Consider the following 21,343-nt stretch of genomic DNA (forward strand, 5'->3'; position numbering starts at 1 on the left):
CCACAAGAGGAGATAACATACTTGATCTCATCATCACGAACATGGGAGCACAATGTTCAACACCGAAGTATACCCTCACTGGTGAGATCAGATCACAAACTAATCTCGCTGGAGGTCCTCATCCCACCCCACCTGAAATAAAAAGACCACAGTAAACCAGCACCTGCAGGACTGCATGGATAAGGCAATCCCAAGCAAAACAAAGACTCTTTGTACCAAAGAAAGCGCCCAGTCTGGTGGACCCCAGCCATAAACAAACTCTACAAGAAAAGGAGGAAGCTACTACAAGATAGAGCAAAATCCTTAAAAGGTAAGACACCCTTGATCACTATAAGTAAAAACTAAGAGCTCTCATAAAATCATCCAAAGCAAATTTGAGAGAAAAATAGCTAAAGACTCAAAAGACAATCATAAGGCCTTCTTTAGCTATGTTAGAAACCTAGGAGGAAACTCCCAGATATGCTCAGAACTAGTTCAAAATGATGTGAAGATTACTGATCCTACAGACATTGCCAACATACTGGCTGACAGGTTCAGTGCAAAAAGGAGAGATATCTATACCAAACGATTGCAGCCCCCAAACATCTCCAGCCCAAGTGAGAACTGCTCTCTCCAAAGCAAAAACACAGCATCCATGGGACCTGATGGTGTCCCGGCTGTGTGCTCCTAACTCAATGAGGAATTAAACCCACAGCTAGGACAGCTGTTTAATCAAAGTCTTACCTCTGGATACGCCAGGGTGGCGCACTGCAACTGTGGTCCCACTTCACAAAGGCGGTGCCTCCACCGACCCTGGAAATTACCGCCCATTAGCTTGACAAGCCTTATCTGCAAAGCCATGGAGAGGATCATAATGGACCACATAAATAAAGACATAGGGAATTTGCAGACTTTGGATCCAACCCAATTTGGCTTTGTCAAAGGCAGATCATGCCTTTTAAACTTGGTTGACTTTTAAACAGTCACCAAAGCCATTGATGAGGGAAAGGCAGTCCATACAGCCTACCTCGATCTGGCTAAGGCCTTCGATACAATACCCCACGGGTATCATTGAAAAACTCATCAGCTTAAATGTTAACCCATACATCACAAGATGGGTTGCAAACTGGCTGAGTGACAGAACCCACAGGGTCAGAGTTGCTGGCGCCATGTCAGACTCAAAGCCTGTCACAAGTGGTGTCCCACAGGGCTCAGTCCTGGGCCCACTCTTGTTTGGCATCTACTTTTCCAAGTACAAGCAAACACAGGAGGGTTATGGCTGACAAAGTTTGCAGATGACTGCAAACTGGGCCATAGTAGAAAACACATCTGACACAGATATCCTTCAGAAGGGTCTCACAGAAACGGATAACTGGTGCCAGAGCCACGGCCTAAAGTTAAATGCCAAAAATGCATAGTCATACCCTTCGGGAAAAACAAGGTTACCCCTGGCTACCAAATAGGTGGGAATCCACTGAGCACAGAAGAAGTTATCAGGGACCTGGGGACCCAGGTTGATAGTAGTCTGTCATTCGACACCCATGTAGCTAAAGTAGTTAGGAAGACCTTCTACATTGCCCACCTTATCATGAAGGGATTCTCATCTAGATCAAGGGAGGTCATAGTCTCCCTTTACTCATCACTCATCAGACCAATGATTGAGTACAATGCCCCATTCGGAATGTATCTGACCCGACACTTGCAGCAGCTGGAGAGGCCACAAAAGTTCCTCACCAAAAGGATAAAGGGTCTCAAACATCTGTCCTATGCTGCCCGACTGAAAGAACTCCAGCTCTATTCAGTGCTCAGAGGTGACCTTTGCCTAACATACAAGGCCATGTCAAACCCAGATTTGATGAATATGCTTCACCTCAAAAAATCTAGATCCATCAGAGCCACAAGGGCTTAAACCTCGACACGGCTATTAATAGGACGTGCTGGAGGGATAGATTCATCACCCAAAGACTCCCTATGCTGTGGAACAAAATCCCGTACATGTGAGGCAGAGCACGCTGGCCTTGTTCAAGAGAAATCTTGACCAATGGATGGGAGATCGCAGATATACCCCAGGGATTACCTCAGTGTCACTGCTCGACAGAGGCACAGCAAAATAATGGGTATAGTTCCCCATACTAAAGGGCGATGGGCTAGGCTTGTAAATGCCCTCGGGCAGATAGCCTAGTATGAACCTATGAACACTAGCCAAGGATGTGATGTTGCCCTTTCCATTCGTTCCACAGCGATTGAGTATCGGATCTGAATTTGGATCCGGTTTGGCCATTTACAAGACTCTTGGATCCGACTCATGAGCTCCTCCCTCTACCCATAATGCCCCAGTCAACCTGCTATATCTCTGGTTTCATTTGCTGTCATATCGCTACAGATGTGGATCAATCTCTCAGAGCTTTTCAGGTGTTTTATCTTGCAGTAGGTCTCATTGTTTTTCTTCTAGAACTTCCTAACCTCCTACCATACATTCTTTCTTTTTTCATCCACTGCCTTCATTTAGTTGTTCAATGTTTGAGTTTCTTTAACTTGTGATAATCTTTTTCTTCTAAATCTTGTATCTCAGGAAGCTCTTGGTACCATTGTTGATAGTTTTCCATACCCTTTCCTCCCTTCTACCCTTTAGAAGGTTTTATTTTCCTACCATTGTTGGTAGTTTAAAATTAAAAAAAAATGTTGATGTTGGAGATGTCCCCTTGCGGCTTTGGCATTGGACAGCTCAGGTCTGACTCCCCTTTCAAGGCATTGGTCCAGGCAGGGTCAGTATTGGCAGCTTTGAGCAGCTTCAGCTTTTCCCGGTCCTTCTGCCTTAGAAGTAGTGGAGAGGGTTTTCTCTCATTCAAGAGATTCAGCTACTCTTTCCTCTTTGGATCTAAGCTCTGATCCTCTCAGGCCTGTTTCACAGGGACAGTCTGCACAGTCAAGAATCCGGACAGTCCCCATCGAGGATTTTCCCCTCTGTTCGGATACCTCTCCAGATCACCCCACTGAAAAGGTTCCCTGAAAGAGAACATGTAAAAGGAGACAAACAGATTCCCGTATGGAGTATCTCATTGAGGACATTGACTTCGATGAAGGGGAGGGGTCCCCAGATCTCCACCAGATGATGTCTCCATCAGAGACATCCTAGAGATTCTCAGGCAAAAGGGTGGATGGTCCTGATGCCCCCTTCCAAGAGGAGTCAGTCTTGCTGGAAGCTTTTTTGTCTGGCCTGTCTACATCTTGGGTGACTCCCCTGGCAGATGAGCTTGTAGATCTAGTCTCTCATAGGGTGGAAGGAACTGGATGCTGTAGAACCCATTTCCTGTCATTCTGATAAATTTCTGGCACCAGCTAAAGATAGGCCACACTGGAGCAAGGGAGTCCCTGTTGATGCTATGGTTGTGGCAGCAGCCACAAAGAGATGGTGGAGCAGAACTCCAATGTCCATCCCCCTAACATAGTCCAGGGCATTAACTTGGGAAAGCACATTTTTGCCTCTGACTTTTGCTTTATGGTCTCTGAATTATTTGGCACATTTCACAAGTTTAAAGCGAGATTTGACTAAGGAACTTTCTAAATCCCTCCATGAGTCCACGTCTGTGGAGGATTACAAGCAATCTTCTTCACAACTGGTCACTCAGTTATTCATCTCTAGTGTGTTCATGAGGCTAATATCCCATACTGCGGAAGGTACCTCACAGGCAGCTGTTTCAGGCATAGCTGTTAGGAGAAATGCTTGGATGCACCTACATGTCTTTGCAGAGCCTTTGAAGCCTTTGTTCATCAATGCCCCTTTTGATGGAACATATTTGGCCCTATTGTAAAGGAAATGCTTTCTTGGACTGAACAGGACAGAAAGACCCTGTCTGCCATAGAGATATGCTATTCTACCCCTTAACGATCATTTTCTAGGATAACTCCCTCAGGGGCAGAGGGGTAAGTTCAAATGAAAGATGACATCCTTGCAGCAGGGGAGGCCCACAAAACCAAGGTTTCTGAGATTCCTTTTCAGATAAGCCCTTCCAGTGTTACTGAAAGGTTGCCCCACTAGTTAACTTTGGAGGCAGTCGAGGGTGGGAAAGGGGGGACTTGTCTCTGCACCCAGGCATCTGGACATCAATAACAAAAAATTCTTGGCTGCTAAAAATCATATCCACAGGTTATTAGGTACCATTTTTCCAGATTCCCTCAGTGAGAAGAAAAAGGTTCCCCAAAGTCCCACCCAGTTAGAGGGAGACAGCAGCTCAAGAAATGGGAAAGCTGCTAGACAAGAGAGTCATTCAGAAGGTCTCACCAGTCCAGAAAGGATTCGGAACTTAAGATTCTTTTTAGTGCCAAAGAAACCCAGGGACCTGAGATCAGTTCTGGATCTGAGCAAGCAATCAGTTTGCGAGGAAGTAAAAGTTCCAAATGGTCACGGTTCAGTGCATTCTGCCATCTCTAGACAAGGACAGTTGGATATGCCTCATCGATCTTCAGGACGCATACTATCACATCAAGATGAACATATGATTCCCAAATATTTTTGTACTTTTGACTGAATGCCAGTCACTACCTGATGTCCTTCTGTGTTCATATGCTGCAGTATTCATAACATGAGGGAGTGAGGGAGTCCACCACTGGCTGACTCGTACATCTGCCCAGTATACAAAAGTCTGTTGCTACTGTGAGGTATGTGTGACACCGCACATCAGCAAACGGGTGTCAGCCATAAAGAGACTGGTATAAAGTGGACGTCAGCACGTACCAACTTCAGAACTTTTCTGCTGCCTGTCCAATTGCTTGCTCTGGTCATCGCTCATCAGACAAGTTGCGAACATTGGTTCAGATAAGTACCCCATCATTTTTTTTTTCTTTAATATTTTGGCTACTGTATTTTGCTGTGATGACATGTCATCTAGGAAGGGCAAGCGTCTGTGTGGAAGGCAGATTCCACATAAGGACTGTCACAATCTTTGTTTTGCCTAGGCCCAGACCACGACCATACAGTCTGCTATGTTTTTTATTTTTTATTTTACATTTGTTGACCGGGCTGGTACAACTGGACTTGAGTCCATTTTCAGTAGAGGCCTGGGGAGAAAAGCTCCGAATGCATACATTAATAAACAGAATTACAACTTTAGTTGGTGAGCAGTTGCATTAGCAAGTTCTTACAGACACAACAATTTAGACTTAAATACATACTAATGGAGTACAAATTGAGCAGAAGAGCAGAAAAGTAAGTTATAGTATAAAATTTGTAAGCAGAAAAAATGGAAGTACTAGAAACAAATGGAATGTTAGTCAGGGTTTGTGCAGGGGCAGAGCCAGTGGGTACTGAGGTAAGTTTTGCACTAGGTTTTGAAGCAGTGATGAGAGGAGATGGCAGAGAGATTGTCAGGAAGAGAGTTCCAGGCTTTTCCTATAACATTTGAGAAGGAGTTACCTGCCAAGTTGTTGGATTTACAAGTTGCTATAAGAAGTTTGTTAGAAGAATGTAGGCTTTTGAGGTTACAGTAAGGAGTTATAAGGGAAGTGAGTATAGGGGTGTTAGTAGGTTTGTACAGGATTTTTTGGGCTAAGGAAAGTTGGTGAAATAAGATCAGATTTTGCAACTCAAGCCATCCTAATTTCTTTAAATTTATGCAATGGTGAGTTCTAATAGTAGAGCCAGAGGCAAATTTGGTGATACTGTTGCAGGCAGCTGACAGTTTTTGAGGTTAGTTTTGGACAGGTAAGTGTAAATAGGAGAGGCGTAAAGGAGGGTTGAAACCAGGTGGGAATGGGCAATGGAAGTTCTGGCAAGTGGAGTAAGGAATGGTTTAATCCTATAAAGGGAGCCTAGTTTTCTGTTAACTAATTTTATAGTGTTTATGTGTGAGTCAAAGGATAGGTTGCTGTCTATCTCTACTCAGAGGAGCCTGCTAGAGGGGTCAGGTGATATGCTCGTGCCATTATTAGACAAGACAGAGAAGCTGAGAGGAGGGGATTTTCGGGTGTGGGCAAAAAGTAACAGTTTGTTTTTTGGGGGGTTTAAGATTAGATATAGTTTTAGGAACCATGTTTCAACGGTTTGGAAAGTCTGCTGGGTGATAGTGCAGTTCAGAGGGGGATGAGGCAGAACAAATCAAAGTAGAAGCATCAGCATATTGTATACAGGTTGCAAAGGGACTACTGGTTTGCAGATCATTAATAAAAATAGAAAACAGAAGGGGGCCAAGAATAGAGCCTTGGGGGACTCCGAGTGTAATGGGGAGGTGGTTGGATAAGTTATTATGCCAGAGCACTGCCTGTTGTAAGTTATGAGGATAAGAGTGGAACCACTTTATGGCACAATAGTCTAGTGCTAATGTTTTCAGTACATTTATTAGTATCTGGTGATTGACCATATTGAAGGCTTTGGATAGGCCAATAAAGAGAGCAGAGGTAAGGATTATATTCCGATTTTTGTTGATGTAGTCAGTGAAGGAAAGGAGGGCTGAAGTGCTGTGGAAAGGTCTGAAGCCTTGCTGACAGTTGGATAGGAGGTTATTTAACAGGTGATTAAGTAGCTGTTTTTGTATACATTTTTCCACAATTTTAGCCAGGGGGGGAGAGAAGGGCTACAGGTCAGTAATTAGAAAGTTCTGTTGCATTTCCACCTTTATGTAGGGGAATAATATGTGAAATTTTCCAGATTGAAGGAATGTAGCCTTCGACAATAGTTCTGTTAATCAGGATGGAAATTGGATAGGCTAATTTGCCTGCAAATTTTAGATATTGGGCAGGTAGAAGGTCAGCAGATGGAGAGGAGGCTTTAAGCTTGTGGAGAAGAGAACAGATAAGGGATGTGGGTACTGGTTGCAGTAGAAATGTGGGAATAGAAATGCTAGGGGAGGTGGGCTGAGATGATATATTGGGAGATAGTTGGTTAGATAGAGACTGGACAGTTTCAGTGAAGAATGTATTAAAGGCATCAGCAGTTTGTTTTGGGTTGTTCTGGGAAGTGCCTAAGGGGGTATGGGGTGTCGGAGAGGCCAGGCTGTAAGAGACTATTTATTCCCACTCAAAACTTTTGTGGATTTTGTTGGTTAGTTTGTTGTAAATGGCAGTAGTAATTTCTTTTGTCTAGAAGTACGGCTTTTTTTGTAATGTTTCTTATTTGTCTAAATTTAAGTTGGTCGCTGGGATCTTTAGTGCTATGGTATCTGGTCCAGAGCTTATTTTTCAGAATAATTTTATGCCGTGTATCTTTTGAAAGCCAAGGGGCTTGTTTTGAGCGAATTCTGACAGATCTTATAGGAGCATGCGAGTCTAGTATAGTTAAGAACTTTGAGTTGAAGTAAGCTACAGCATCATCTAGTGGCAGGAGTTTGAGGAGACCAATTGGTAGTTCTTAGTTCATCTAGGAAGGATTCAGGGTTAAAGTTTCTATTTGTTCTGACCATTTTATATTTAGCAAGGTTAGGGGTAGGAGTTTTATGTCTAATTAAGTAGGTGAGAGCATGGTCACTTAAATCGTCAGGTAGTGCTCCTACTATATAATTGTGGTGGTGACTATTTATCAGAATCCAATCCAATGTACTTTCTTTATTAGATTTGTTAGTTCTGGTTGGGGCGTGAATGGTTTGTGAAAAAACAGGGAGATTTAAGAGGGAGAGGGGGACTCTTGAGGTGCAGGTTTTCCAGTCTATATTGACATCACCCAGTACTATGGTTTCTTGTGGGAATTGAATAGAGAGCCAGCTAAGGATCTCTTTGAGGGTATTAATATTATTTCCAGGTGGAAGGTAGGTGCATATAATATAGATGGATTTGTGGGTATTAAGGTCTAATTTAGAGATCAGGACATCAGAGTTACTAACAAAAGGGAGGTTTTTCATGAATGACAGTAATTTGCATATCTGTTTCATATAGAATTGCTAAAACCACCACCCTTTAGTTTTCTTGTCTTGGGTTGTTGGTTTGAGCCAAGTTTCAGATAGGCAAAGGATGTCCAATGAGTGTACACCAAGCAGTGCATGGAGCTGGGCAGTTTTATTCTTAATGCTGCGGATGTTAAGGTGAGCTTATAGAGAGAGAATTTGGGGGTTTGGAGGGAAGGTTAGAGCATAAGGGTGGAGAATAAAGGGGGTTTATAATAGCAGTGTTATTTGGGCCAGGGTTGGGATGAATGTCACCTGCTAGAAGGGAGAGAAGTAATCTTATTTTTGTGTCAGAGGGTTTGGAGTAGATGTATAATTACTTTCTGTATGCTGGTTAGTGTAGGTAATGTGGAACTTTCTGTGAAATTTTGCAAGAAGGTAGCTAGGAGAAGAAATGTTGTTTGGGAATGGTTGGAATGTGTTTTGGGAAGGTGAGCTAGTATGTTGAGTGAAAGAGTATGGTTCTTTGAGTCTAAGTAGTTCATATGAGGTTAGAAGGTATGATAGCATAAAGAAAGGAAGAAGTGAGAAAAGGAAGATATGTTTTAAATTATTAAGAGTTTAGAAGTGGAGGCATAGTGATAGGGATGTTTAGGAAGGAAATGTGGGAAGTAGAAAGGAAAATAAAAAGCAGAGAGGAAGTGAAGGAATAGAGTATGTGTTAAAGTAGCACGAGGATAGGTATTGGAAGAGCAAGAGGGTGGTGTAATGTGTGACTGGTGTGCTAAACGGATGGAGTGGTTAGAGAAGTATAAGGTTAGGACTGCTGGGGGTGGGTGTGATTGGGGGTTGGGTACGGGAGCGGAGTGAGCCCACAGGGCGAATGGAGCGGGTTAGAGCAAGTGAAGGATGAGAATCTAAGAGACAATCAGTAAGCAACAGATTATAGAGGAGCACTAGACAGACAGGTGAGTGGGTAGTACTACTACAATATTGTGTTTACAAGGGATAGAGGTAAGGGGAAAGGGGAGAGTGGGTAATAGTGGGGTAAGTACAAAAACAGTTAGATACAGGAACAAGGAGAGTAAAAAGAGAAGAAAGAAATTAAACAATAGTGAGGGGTTGAATACTGGAGAAGGGGAAAAGGGATATAACACAAGCAAATGAAGGGTGCCACCTAGTGGACAAAGGTAGAATTAGAGTGAACTGGTAAAGTAGAAAAGGTAAGAAAAAGGGTAAGTTAGTGTTTAGTAACAACAGAGCAGAAGAGTTAATTCAAAGGGGGAGAGCAGGGTCTGGCTGCTGGGTACCTGGCTCAGGAGAGAGCCTTTTAAACATACACTAGAAAAAGGTGATAAAAAAAAAAAGTTCAATGCACAGTTTGGTTGGAGGATCAACGTACTTCCTTGAATCCGTTAGGAGGAGGGACTTGGAGAATAGGACGAAAATATCCTAGGAATGCAGCTCAGATGGCAGGATTTATTAGATGGGGGTCCTTATTGACCAGGCAGGTAGGTTCTCAGTCTTAATGAAGGAAGGAGGGTTGAGAGCTGTGTGGGTTAGAGAGAGAAAAATAACAATTAAGTGAAAGGAGAGCAGAGTTTCAGTATAGAGCTAAATACAGTTAAGGTAAGAGCACAGAAAAAAACAAGGTAAAATGCACTTAGCACAAGCATTTACTAAAGGTAACATTGCACACCGTAATACTACAGAAGCTATGGCTAAAAATAGATGCAGGTTCAGGTTATATGTTAGGAACATCTACACAAACTAAGTAGAAACACAAGCTGATTAGGCATGTAGAGACAGATAAAGGAACAATACAAAACATTAAAAATCATTGCAAAATGCCAGTACAGTACATAATCATAAAGTGCAGTTCTAAAGACTGCTAGGCAGGAGTATCTAGAATAATGCAGTAAGTAACAGAAATCAGTAAAATACAAGTGAGTCTAATATAAAAAATAAATATAGGCCTGAAGCTATCACAAGAAATGTCTATCGCGCCAAACAATATAAATTCTAATGGCAAAGGGAAAATAAACAATTGAACCCTGAGCATCGGGTGTTGTCCATCTACCAATTCTCAGCACTTCTGACAAACCAAATAAAGCAGTCTATATCCTAGTCGCATGGGTACTGATAAACAGAAGTATGAGGTCCTAGCCAGTGTGAATTAGAGCGGAGGCTTTCTGCACTGTCAATAATCTGAGAAAAACTTCCTCCTATATGCGTTAAGTGTAAGTGCATTAATGGATTAAAAGTTATTTACGGAGAAGCGGGGGGAAAAGAAAGCACTACCGCATGGGGAAGGGCAAATCAGGTAATGATAAAATAAACGAGCGCTGTTTGGAGTTCTGCGCTCTTAAACAGCTAATCACATACCATCCAACAGTTTAACACTGTATGTGCATCCTATGTGGGCGAAATAAGAAATGGTACCAACTTAAATCGCAAAACAAGCACTGCATGTAATAGTGTGCTCTCTAGACACTATTCCTGATAAGATACAAAACAATTTTAAGCAGCTAGACCAAAACGAGCATTGCATGCCGAAGTGCGCTCTCTAAACATTGTACCACATATGATACAAAACAACTATAAGCAGCTAGACCAGTATCAATTCGTAGTAAGAACAAAATAAGGGTCAACATAGATTATTACATTAAAATTAATGGTTGACCATACTCATAAATTCGCATCCCTTTATTCGCATGAGCAGAGTAGTCATTGGTTCTACTAGTAGGGTAAACGCCAAACCAAATTAGGCTAACAAAACAATGTATCAGCTAATAGTGCATACAACTTGAGAAGGTAGAAAAGCAGTATAAGCGAGAATAATTCCCTGTAGATCTAACTACCTTGTCATACAAGATACCTAAATGACGTGCAATGTGACTAACTCGGGACCTTAAAAACTAACACCATGCTGTAAGGACTCCTGCGCACACTCTAAGGATGGAATGGCATGGTAGATATCCATGTGGAGGCACTACCTGCAATTGGGTGTTCTGGTTGCAATAAATTAATACAAAATGAATTGTAGAAACCTAGACATTCCAAACAGTGTTCCAGACGTAAGTAGTCCTCAGCCGTAATTACTTAAAAAAACAAATTGAGGATTTACATAGAAACAGCATTAGGAGTTTAAACAGACTTACATTGCAATGACCCAGTGAGCCCAGGGACACTCAGCAGCCAGGGGGAGATGCAGGATAATAAAAGATGGCGCCACGCCAAGCTACCTAACCATAAGCTTTCGGGAAGGAAGTGAGGTGGGGAAGGGATAGGCAAAATGTGGCAGGGAGGTCAGGAGTCTAGGGAGGAGCAATAGACTTAGAAAGGTGAGCTAGAATACATAATTCCGTAGCATACCAAAGTCACTATAGTGGAAAGGAGGGCAAGGGAGAGGAGTAAGGCAAGCAAAGATGAGGACAGAAGTAGAAGATAGAAGAGCAAGTAAAGGATGAGAATCTAAGAGACAATCAGTAAGCAACATATTATAGAGGAGCACTAGACAATTCCAGGTGAGTGGGTAGTACTACTACTATATTGTGTTTACAAGGGACAGAGGTGAGGCACAAGGGGAGAGTGGGTAATAGTGGGGTAAGTACAAGAACAGTCAGATACAGGAACAAGGAGAGTAAAAAGAGAAAGAAATTAAACAATAGTGAGGGGTTGAATACTGGAGAAGGGGAAAAAGGGATAAAACACAAGCAAGTGAAGGGTGCCACCTTAGTGGACAAAGGTAGAATTAGAGTGAACTGATAAAGTAGAAAAGGTAAGAGAAAGGGTAAGTTAGTGTTAGGAACAACAGAGCAGAAGAGTTAATTCAAAGGGAGAGAGCAGGGTCTGGCTGCTGAGTATCTGGCTCAGGAGAGAGCCTTTTAAACATACACTAGAAAAAGGTGATAAAAAAACAGTTCAATACACAGTTTGGTTGGAGGATCAACGTACTTCCTTGAATCCTATAGAGGGAGGTACTTGGGGAATAGGGCGAAAATATCCTAGGAATGCAGCTCAGATGGCAGGATTTATTAGATAGGGTCGTTATTGACCAGGCAGGTAGGTTCTCAGTCTTAATGAAGGAAGGAGGTTGAGAGTTCCATGAATCCTTTAGAAGGCGGTACTTAGAGAATAGGACGAAAATATCCTAGGAATGCAGCTCAGATGGCAGGATTTATTAGATGGGGGTCCTTATTGACCAGGCGGGTAGGTTCTCAGTCTTAATGAAGGAAGGAGGTTGAGAGATTGCAATGACCCAGTGGGCCAGGGACATTCAGCTGCCAGGGAGAGATGCAGGATAATAAAATGTCTGTCTGTAAGGCCTTCATATCCAAAACCCTTAGTAGCCTTTTAGCTTCCCTGAAGTTATATCTTGAGAGTCCGTGCCTTAAGCGCCTCACGCGTGACATGGAGGCTTCGTTGGGCCCTTCTGATGAGCCATAGCCAAAAAAGGCCAAGAAGCCACTGCCTGATTTACCCATTGCTCCCTCTGATCCAGACGTCTCTCCTGAAGCCGATGTGGGCCCGAAGGCCGTTTCGGAGTCGGTAGACTTTCCTTTGGGTACCAGAGTGGAGGCCATGAAGGACTCTACCAGCACGTCCTTGAGGGAATTACAGGCGTACGACTCGGGTGTAGGGGGAACCACGGCTTATTATTACTGAAGGCCCGCATGGCACCACCCAGACCATTGTGCGGTTGGATGTTCGTACCAACATTATGGAGTGCAAGCCAACGTCTGGCCCATCTACCTTCCACCACATGGAGGTTCCAAAAAAGAAAAAAACTCGAGATGAAATATGTTTCTCTTGCCCCACAGGAACTACCACTGTATTGACAGACCTTTTCTCAAGGCCTGTTGAATGCCTTTATGACCCTATGACAGACCTCCACCCCCTCTCTCACTTCTGCATTTTCTCCCTGTACTACTTTAAAGAGGACTTCTGAGGAGATTTCCTCAGATGATGCGGAATCATCAGGAGTTGAATCTTTGGCTTATTCAGCTCAGATTTCTTCCCCTTTGGGTTATGCCTCACCACAAGAAGAATCTAATGGCATGAGTTCCCCAGGGGAGGATATCTTCTTTGGCAAAACTATCCTGAAGATGAGTGTTCTTCAAGTGGGACTGCTGCTAGGTATCTGACATCCAAAAAAAGTACTACAACCTCCTACAGATGGATTCCCTCTCTCCATCTGCCATACTCCATGTTCTGCCACCCTTCTTAGATGCCTTTGCAGCTGCTTCAAAGTGCCTGATGCCCAGCTTCCAGTCCGCAGTCCCCAAGTGCCCGTATAGATTTTATAAGGTGCCTGGGGACTCCAAATTTCTCTTCAAATGTCCCTCTGCAAACCCTGCTACCACTTCAGTCTCTGCAGACAAGACATCCAAAATGCTGCCTTCTACCTCTTTGCTTCCCTCAGATAAGGAGAGCAAAATCATGATAATAGGGAAAAGGGTATATACTTCTGCTACTCTGGATTTCAGGGTAATTAATTATCAAATTCATATGACCAAAATATTCCTTGGTCCTTCTATCAGATGCAGGAAAGCTACTTTCTGAGTTTCCCGATTCTCCCACCAAGGCTAAGCTCTCCTCCATTCTTAATTCCTCTGTCCAGGTTACAAGACACTCCATTAAGTACAGTTATGATGCCGTGGAGGCCTCAGCTAGAGCAGCAGCATCTGGGTCCATCCTGAGGTGGTATTCATGGCTCAGGATCCAACCTTTGCCTGATGATATTAAAGAAAAGATAATGGATGCTCCTCTGGACAACAAGGCCTTGTTTGGTACCTGGGCTGCAGAACTATTTAAATCTTTACAAGAGAAGGGCAAGGCGCTGCAAGATTTAAAACATATCTTTGTTTCCCCTGTCCCAAGGTTTCAGAGGAGTTATCCTACCAAAACTGTCTGTTAGGTAGTCCAATCTCACCTTCATTTTTACATATGGGTCCGGAGACGATCCTCTGCTCCAACTCAGCCGATTTTCAAGCTCAAAGACTTCTGGTTGGCTCGTGGCTAAGCAGGTATCCCATGGTGCACCAGTGCAATCCCCAGATCTCGTTTGCCACGTCGACGAGTTCGGATGTGCTTCTCTTAGCTCTGGCTAAGTCTTTGCATTTTTTTCATTAACTAGTGGTTTTTGCATATTTACTGTTATTTACTGGAAAATATATATATATATATATATATATATATATATATATATATATATATATATATATATATATATATATATATATATATATATAGGGCTTTACTTAATTGTCCTGTGGTCTTGTGTGACCTTAGTATTAGTATCCTGTGTAACAGAAATTAGGCGCAGTTGCGCTTTTTTGCCTAATTCGTTAGTTTTGGCGGTTTCACCGTTCTTAATCAACAGGGGGCTCATATTGATTAAATTACTGTTAATCGGTTTATTGTTAATTGGTGGTCTTTGGCGGGGATCCGCTAAAGTCTTAATTACTATTGCAGTTGCAGATTTTTTCCTGCTTTATTGAATATGTGTGTGTGTGTGTGTGTGTGTGTGTGTGTGGTGTTGTATACTTGGTCTGTTTGACTTAGAAGACCCAGTTCTTTCACAGGGCTAGGCCCGTTTAACTTAGAGGACCAAGTCATCGTGTTACTCCCTCATTGTAATTTTATTTGGAATTTTCCTGTGTGACTGAATCTCTGCCTGTTTTTTAGTTGAAAGACCTAGTTTCTCTTACACCAGGCTAGGCCCGTTTAACTTAGAGGACCTAGTCCTCATGTAATTCTTCTGTAGGGCTAGGCCCGTTTTAGTTACAGGATCTAGTCCTCAGTTATTCTCTTTCCCCTCTGGTTTTACTTGTGTGTTTGCAATGTCTAAAGATAGCAAGGAGCATAAACCCTCTGGGTTTAAAAAATGCATGAAGTGCTCCCAGAAAGTGTCTTTGATGGATGGCCACAGTAGCTGTGTCTACTGCTTGGGAGCCATCCATTTGCAGGAATCATGTTTGTTCTTTCATGCTTTCTCTCATAGAATGTTGCAGGAGAGAAAGAACAAGCTGATACTCAGGGATCTTTTGAAGCCAACCTTTGAGGAAGCCATATCTGGTTCGTCGGCTTCGTCTAAGTCTTCAAAGTCAAGATCTGACTCAAAATCACAAGGTTCAAAAAGGCCTTCTCCGGCACTGGCTGGTGTTTCGGAGTCGCCTTCCAGATTAACAAAATCTGCCTCCTTGACTCCTCAGTCTTCGGAGCCGAAGGAGAGCATCATGGTTTCAGAATCTGTCATAGGTGCTTCAGTGCCGACTGCTGAACCTTTGGAAATAGTTGACTCTTCTGCTCAGAGCCGGTCTGTAGAGTCCCTACCAGTCTCCTTGCTGATCAAATCTCCAGTGCCTGCTAGGTCGAGATCCCCAACTTTATCTTCCAGATCTTCCAGGAGTCTTTCAGAAGATTATGTGGAGAGGGTAGTACTGAGACTCCTGAAGCCATCTGCTCTGCCTAAATTTTTGTTGGCTCTGATCCAGTTGGCTCCGGAGCCACTCGAACCAGTTTTGCCCTCACCCGTGATTCCTCCTTCGAGCCATGTTGGCTTTTCGGAGCCAGCGTGCTTGTTACCAATGGAGAAACCCTCGATTCCGGCTCCCCTTGCTGTTGCATTGGAGCTGAGTTCGGCTCCAGCAAGCTCGGCACCGTCCGTCATGTCCAGGGACCGAAGCTCTTCTGTCTGCGCCAATGGTGAGGGTTTGAATCAATCTTCGTCGGTTCAAAGCCTTCCTCTCGGTGCTTCCGCCAGGGTGAGCTCAGACACTGCATCTATCATGGAACTGATGGCTCGGGCTCCGGCACCATCTTTTGTCTCTTCGGAGCGGGGACGGTCTTCGGAGCCGGAGAGGTCGGCTTTTGAGGTGATGAGGAGTGTGCTGTCACAATCTACAGCCCAGCCAGTGGTACAAGCATTCTTCCCCCCAGGGCTCCCACTTGGGTCTCAGTACCTACTCTCTTTGGAGGCAGCAGAGACCCGCAGCCTCAGGACCCACCGGCTGGTGGCTCCCACTCTTCCTTGCCCTCCCCAGAAGGTCCTTTCGAGGAGCCTTCTTGGAAGAGAGTATGTAAGAGGAAGCATATTGACTTCCAGGATGAGTCTCTGACATCAGGCACTGACTTCGAGGAGTTGGAGGTGTTCCTCAAGTCGTCCTCTGATGATGTCTCCTTTGTGGAAATTCTGGAGATCCTTAAACAGAGGTGCAACTGGCCCACTGTCAACCCTTCTGATGAGGAGTGTGTGTACCTGAAGGCTTTCGGGTCTCAACCCTCTGCCTCTTGGGTGTCTCCACCTTTCGATGAGCTAATGGATCTGGTTAGTCGGAAGGTGTGGGATACTCCCGATGCCATGGAGCCAGTTCCTAGAAGACCAAATAAGTTCCTGTCTGCCCCTCCTGGAAAAGAATACTTGTCTAAGGGTGTTCCCTTAGATGCCATGGTGGTGGTGGTGGCCACGAAGAAGGACTTGGCGGAGACTTCTTCCTCTCTTCATCCGCCAAACAAGCAGTCTCGACAGATTGACAGATTTGGGAAGCGTGTATTTAGTTCAGCGGCTTTCACACTTCGATCTCTGAACTATCTTACCCATTTCACGAGGTTGAAGAGGTATCTCCTCAAGGAGTTAGGAGTTTCCATACAGGGTGCTTGTCCTGAGGGAGTCCCTGATAGGATCTCTGCTCAGTTGTCCACCCTAAATTCGGTAGTTAACTCCTCCATGCAGCTTATCTCCCATGCGGCTGATGGAGCGAGCAGAGCAGCGGGTTCAGGAGTTGCCCTTGGGCGCCACTCCTGGATGCGCTTGTGTAATTTTGTGGAGCCTTTTAAGTCCACCTTCACCAACGCCCCATTTGATGGTTCCTCCTTGTTTGGTCCCAAGGTGAAAGAAACACTCACTCGGTGTGAGCAGGAAGGAAAGACTCTCTGCCATGGGAGTCCGTTTTACCGTCCCCTCTCGACCATACCCCAAAGGTCAAAGGGGAGGTAAAATGTGGTTCAAAAAGTCCCAGAGGGCCTTTCCGGACACGCAGAGTGAATCCTCCCTTCAGAGGCAGAGGAGGAGGAAATGGTAGACATCACCCTAGAGGCAGGGGCGGTCTGCAATACCAGCAAGGCCATGATTCCTTTCGAGGGTGGCCTTATCAGCGCTCCTGATGTGGGGCCCGACTGCGTTTCTCTGGGGCCAGTCGGGGGTCGCATCTCTTTGTATTCAGAAGCCTGGCTAAATATAACCCAAGACGAGTGGGTACAAAGAGTTGTTACCAGAGGCTTATATCATACCCCTTTCCCTTCCGTTTGTTCCCAAAAATATCCGAGATGTTCCACCCAATCACAGGGATCAGGCAACTGTGGAGATCAACAATTTGCTCTCAAAAAGAGTCATCCAGCCCGTCCCAGCAGACCAGACAGGATCCGGAACTTACTCCAGATTCTTTTTAGTCCCAAAACGAACCGGAGACTGGAGGCCAATATTGGACCTCAGCAGATTAAACGAATCCGTGAAGAAGGACAAGTTTCGGATGGTCACACTGCAGTCGATACTCCCTTTGTTAGGGAAAGACTATTGGATGTGCTCTCTGGATCTCCAAGACGCCTACTGCCATATAAAAATGGACAAGGCGACAAGGAGATATCTGCTCTCCGGCTGGGAGCCAGCCATTATCAGTTTCATGCTCTGCCCTTTGGTCTCACCACAGCCCCCAGGGTGTTCACCAAATGCATGGCAGTAGTGACAGCTCACCTGAGACATCAGGGATTCCAGGTGTTTCCGTATTTGGACGACTGGCTTCTGACTGTCCCCACCAGGCATCTACTTCTCCAAAACAGGGATGCCACCGTTCAGCTTTGTGCTCAACTAGGGATCTCCATAAACTGGGAAAAATCTGCATTACTGTCCTCGCAATCTGTGATTTTTATAGGTGCAGAGGTAGACACAGTGGATATGACAGTTCATCTTCCCGCCGAAAGAGCACAAAACCTCATCTCACTAGTTCAGCGTCTTCTTCTGCTTCGGAAAGTCAAAGCAAAATGGATTCTTCAACTTCTTGGAATGATGGCCTCAACCATTCTGTTAATACCTTTAGCCAGGTTGCACATGAGAATCCTTCAATGGCTCCTGTTCTCCTAGTGGTCATTCCAATATCTGCTGCTGAGTCACCCTATTTTGCTGACGGAATCATACAAAAAGGACCTTCGTTGGTGGATAGCCCCCAACAACTTGTTCACGGCAGCTCCCTTTCTGCCTGCCCAACTCGTTGCCACTGTGACCACGGATGCCTCACAGGTCAGGTGGGGGGGCATTATCTTGGCAGGACTTCCACGGCACATGGCAAGAACACAAGGCTCATCTGCATATCAGCGTTCTGGAGATGAGAGTGGTGCTTCTGGAGTTGCAAGCACTTCAGGACCTTCTTCCTCCAGGGACGATTGCGATACAATCGGACAACATGTCGGTTGTGTGGTATATCAACAAACAGGGTGGTACCAGATCTTACCCACACTGTCAAGAGGCCATGCGAGTTTGGGAATGGGCGATTTCTTCCCACCGCTTTCTGGTGGCAATGCACATTCTGGGAACAACCAATGTGATAGCCAACAAGCTAAGCCGGGCAATATTACTGCCTCATGAGTGGTCTTTGAAATGGGAAATAGTGGAACAGATTTTCCGAAAATGAGGACAACCTTGCTGCGACCTTTTTGCCAGTCCAGTCAATGCCAAGTGCAGCAGTTTTTTCCCTAATTCCCCCTCTGGGGGAAACACCCAGAGATGCTCTGGTCCACGAGTGGCCCACGGGACTTCTATATGCCTTTCCTCCATTCCCTCTTATCCCCAAAGTGATGCAAAAAGCCAACCGACTGGCAAGCAAGTTGATCCTCATTGCTCCTCACTGGCCTCATCAGGTCTGGTTCTCCTTCCTCGAGCCTCTTCTCCTGGACGATCCTTGGATTCTGGACCTAGTTCCAGATCTATTGACCCCCATGTCTGGTTCACTACACACCTCTCTCCACACCCTCAAATTGACAGCTTGGCTGCTCCAGTTCCATCTCTAGTCAGGCGTCATGATGTTTCGTTATCAGTGTCCCATATTCTTTTATCCTCGCATAAACCCTCAACCAGAAGGCTGTACGACAGTAAATGGAAAAGGTTCTCTATTTGGGCACAGAAAATGAAAGTGGATCCTTACACCGCTCCCGTTGCTGTGATTCTGGAATTCCTTTCAGAGCTTTTTCAGCAGGGATATGCCACGGCCACCATCAAAGTACAATTGGCAGCGATCTCTCATTTTTACTTAGGGTCTCCAAATGTCAACCTTATGTCTCATAAGCTATGCAAGACTTTCTTGGGAGGAGCCACTTTACTGAGACCAGCATTACAAGAACCTGTGGCTTCTTGGGGCTTAAATTTTGTGTTGTCCAAACTAACATCCCCTCACTTTGAGCACTCTCATTCATCTTCCTTAAAATATTTGTCTTGGAAGACTGTGTTTTTAGTAGCTATTACATCAGCTAGACGTGAATCTGAGCTACAAGCCCTGTCTATTAAGCCACCTTATTTATAGGTTCATAGGTTCATACTAGGCTATCTGCCCTAGGGCATTTATAAGCCTAGCCAGAGTGTGTTTGGCTTTCGCCACCCATTTTAAATTAATTTTGCTATGCCTTTTTTTGAGGTTAGTATACTGTGCCTCTGTCTAACAGTGACACAGAAGTGATAGCCGGGGTAAACCTACGATCTCCCTTCCACTCATCAAGATTCCTCTTGAAGAGAGTCAATGTGGGACTCCTCCTAACCTGGACTGGGATTTTATTCCAGAGTGAAGGGAGCCTCTGGGTTATGAATCTGTCCCTCCAGCATGTCCTATTTATTTCAGTGCTGAGGTTCAAGTCTCGAGCGTAGCTCGATGGGATTTGGATTTTCTGAGGTGCAGCATGTCCATTAATTCCGGGTTGGACATGGCTTTATATGTCAGGCACAGATCGCCTCTGAGCAGGTGGTATGCCACTGAGTAGAGCTGGAGTTTCTTTAACCGGGCAGCATATGGCATGTGTTTGAGCCCTTTGATCCTCTTGGTGAGGTACTTTTGGGGTCTTTCCAGTTGCTGCAGGTGTCTGGTAAGGTACATCCCAAAAGGGGCATTGTACTCAATTATGGGCCTGATGAGGGATGAGTAAAGAGGTACGATGACCTCCCCTGATCTAGATGTGAATCCCTTCATGATTAGGTGGGCTATATAAAATGCTTTTCTAACCACTTTGGCCACGTGGTTGTCAAATGAGAGATTGCTATCAGCTTGGGTCCCCAGGTCCCTAATGACTTCTTCTGTACTTAATGGATTACCACCTATGTGGTAATTTGTGGGCACTTTGTTTTTGCCAAAGGGGATGACTATACACTTTTTGGCGTTTAGCTTGAGGCCATGGCTCTGGCACCAGTTGTCTGTTTCTATGAGGCCCTTTTGGAGGATGCTTGTGTCGGCTGGAGAGTTGATTATGGCGCCCAGTTTGCAGTCATCTGCGAACTTGGTCAGCCACAGTCCTTCCGTGTTGGCCTGTACCGCCAAGAAATATATACTGAACAAGAGAGGTCCCAGGACTGAGCCTTGTGGGACGCCACTTGTAACTGGTGTGGAGTCTGACATGGCTCCAGCAATTCTAACCATGTGGGTTTTGTCCTTGAGCCAGTTTGCAACCCATCTAGTGACATAGGGGTTTATATTTAAGCTGGTGAACTTATCTATAATGCCCGAGTGGGGTATTGTATCGAAGGCTTTTGCGAGGTCCAGGTAGGCTGTGTGGACCACCTTCCCCTCGTCAATGGCCTTGGTGACTGTTTCAAAGAAATCGACCAGGTTTAAGAGGCAGGATCTGCCCTTAACAAAGCCAAACTGGGTAGGATCCAGTGTCTGTAGGTCCCCAATATCTTTATTTATGAGGTCCATGATGATCCTTTCCATAGCTTTGCAGACCAAGCTAGTCAGGCTTATGGGGCGATAGTTTCCAGGATCCGTTGAGGCACCACCTTTGTGGAGAGGGACCACTGTTGCTGTACGCCACTCTTTGGGTACAACATATCCTGTAGTAAGGCTAAGATTGAACAGTAGTTTTATGTTTGGGTTTAGCTCTTCTTGGAGTTCATGTAGGACGCAGCCTGGGACACCATCTGGTCCCATTGATGCTGTGTTTTTTGCTTTGGAGAGGGCGTCTCTTACCTGAGCATCTGAGATGTCAGGGGGGCAGCACTCTGTTGGGATAGATATTTGCCCTTTGGTGGGAGGGGGGAGAAGTTTGCACTGAACCTGTCAGCTAGGATGTTGGCAATGTCTGTGGGCTCTGTGTATTTTTTGTCATTTTGGACTAATTCTGAGCATGTCTGGGAATTCCCACCCAGGTTCCTAACATAACTAAAGAAAGCCTTGTGATTATCCTTTGTGTCCTCTGCAATTTTTCTCTCGAAGCTGGCCTTAGACGATTTTATGAGTGCCCGTAGTTTTTTGCTAATACTGACCAGAGATGCCTTCCCTTTTTGGGATTTTGCTCTA

At 44.8% G+C, this 21,343-nt stretch overlaps 1 protein-coding gene across 1 annotated transcript in view; it reads left to right on the forward strand.

Annotated features, from left to right (window-relative positions):
- Positions 1-21,343, forward strand: part of ATP8B2 (ATPase phospholipid transporting 8B2) — a gene marked incomplete in the record, with an annotated part of 2,601,455 nt that overhangs the window by 1,746,779 nt on the left and 833,333 nt on the right.

The sequence above is a fragment of the Protopterus annectens genome, chromosome 8.part0 (genome assembly GCF_019279795.1).
Source record: "Protopterus annectens isolate FY-2018-M chromosome 8.part0, PAN1.0, whole genome shotgun sequence".
NCBI classification, from domain to species: domain Eukaryota; kingdom Metazoa; phylum Chordata; order Ceratodontiformes; family Protopteridae; genus Protopterus; species Protopterus annectens.